Source organism: Sturnira hondurensis, unplaced genomic scaffold, assembly GCF_014824575.4.
Source record: "Sturnira hondurensis isolate 20B ecotype Veracruz unplaced genomic scaffold, ASM1482457v3 Scaffold0010428, whole genome shotgun sequence".
Classification (NCBI taxonomy): domain Eukaryota; kingdom Metazoa; phylum Chordata; class Mammalia; order Chiroptera; family Phyllostomidae; genus Sturnira; species Sturnira hondurensis.
This window is the reverse complement of record NW_028083059.1, coordinates 12,940,535-12,942,662: the sequence shown is the minus strand read 5'-3', so window position 1 is coordinate 12,942,662 and position 2,128 is coordinate 12,940,535. Positions and strand designations below refer to the sequence as shown.

The 2,128-nt window shown below is 39.3% G+C and overlaps 1 pseudogene; it reads right to left on the bottom strand.

The window, feature by feature from the left end:
* Window positions 1–248: 248 nt before the first annotated feature.
* LOC118995769 (tubulin alpha-3 chain-like) lies at window positions 249–1,241 on the bottom strand (annotated as a pseudogene).
* Window positions 1,242–2,128: the final 887 nt, after the last annotated feature.

The following is a 2,128-nucleotide window of genomic DNA, read 5'->3' as shown; positions in this document are numbered from 1 at the left end:
ATAGTACAAGAAGAACTGTTCTGTCTTCATCAAGGTGGTAATGAGAGACCCCAAATACATTTAGTTAAGTCAATAGGGGAAGTTCAGAGGTGATAAACATCAATTGAGAGCAACAGGATTTCGTGAAATTGAAGTGTTCTTAGAACTCTAGTCAAATACTATGACTCTCCTGATCCTTAAAGATGGTTCTAAATATACATTATAATAAAATTATTTCAAATCACTGAATAATTTCACAATTTATTTATTTATGCATTGACATCTTTGAGAACAATGTCACTATGGTACAACAAGCAGCAAGCTATGCATTTACCATGGTAAGGGTCACATTCCACCATCTGACTGGCTGGCTAAAAGCATACATTGGTGGCCTCTGCTACAGAAAGCTGTCCCTGGAAGGCTTTTTCAGCATATGACAGGGGCATTATGTGGTCTGAGGGCAGTGGATGGGGAGATAGGGCACCAGGCTGGTCTGGAATTTAGTGAGATCAACATTCAGGGACTCATCAAACCTGAGTGATGGAGGACACAATTGAACCTGTTCAGGTTAGTGTAGGTTGAGCACTCAATATTGAAGTTTCTATGGCATATGTCATAGAATGTCTTACTGTCAATAATGAAGGCACAATCAGAGTGCTCCAGTGCATGGTGAGAATGGCGTTGCAGGGCTTGACTACAGCTGTGGAAACCTGGGGGGGTCTGTGTAAATGCAGAACTTCAGCTTGGTTTTTTTTTTACCATAATCTATAAAAAGATGTTGCATCTGCAGAGAGATGAACTGAGAATCAGTTCCCCCTCCAAACCTGTGGAAAACCAAGAATCCCTGAAGACCTGTGCAAAGGTGGGCCAGTTTCTGAATTCAGCCCAAGAGAAGGTCAGTGATCTCCTGGCCAGTGGTGTAGTGTCCACAGACATGGTTATGGGCAGCACTTTCCTTGCCTGTAATCAGCTGCTCAGTGAGGAAGAGTTGGAAGGAGATAGCAGTGAGAACTTCATTAATGATATTGGGTCCGAGGTCTATAAACACTGCCCTAGACACACGTTTGCCAGCACCTGTCTCACTGAAGAAGGTGTTAAAAGAAGGCGTCATCTCCACTGCCCCACCCCGTCACTCTAATGGTCTTGTCACTTGAGATCTGAACATATGGCTGAATGCCATGTTCCAGGCTATAGAGCTCCCAGCAGGCATTGCTGATCCGGCCACCAGCCTGGCCAATGTGGATGGAAATGCGTTTGCTCATGGTTGCTGCTTTAAGGCTGCTGAATGGAAAGCAGAAGAAGAGATTGTTGCTTCTTACGGCAGGACTCTTAGGCAGTCAATGTAAGAGAACTTTAATTTCACAATTATTTTGAGTGATCAGCATAACAAATAATATTGAGTATGGGTGTTGCTTTAAATTTTTCTTGTTCTCTAGGAAATAGATCCTAATATTAAATTTCTATTACATTGGGAATGAATATAGATCCCTGGTACTATTGAAAATGCTACAACCCATACTTCAGAAGGATTTACTACAGGAAGAATGACATGGAATTGGACTGGGCTGCATTAGTAACATCATTCACACTAACTCACAACAAGTACACAGGTTTGCATTTTTCCTGTGTGCAAGGCACAAAAAAGAACAGCTTCTGCTACGTGGCTTCCAGAAAACTTCCTATGTTTCAGGACTTCAAGGAGGGAGAAGCCAATGCTTACATGTAAGAACATTATTTTTTTACACAAATGGATTCTGTCAAGGTTCCTGATATGTACGTTGAGGTATTAGAAATATGTACACTTTTTTGCAGGTGGTACAGTGTTATTCCATTCAGTTATGGCCCACATGTTTCTCTTGTATGTCTGTGCATACATATCAGGGGTCAAGAACCCAGGCATATATGAGTGAAAATATTTTTGAATTATTGTTTTGAATTATTTTTTCAGATATTTCAAAATATTTTGTGTTAGGAAAAATATAAACTATGACTTTTAATACTTTTGCATTTTATGGAAAATATAATTAGATTTATATTAAATCTAATTTATATATTCATATATACATGTATACACATATGTACAAACTTGTGGGTATATGTATATATAGTTAGAGTTGTTTAGTACCTGAAAATCTTTTGGGACCTCTTT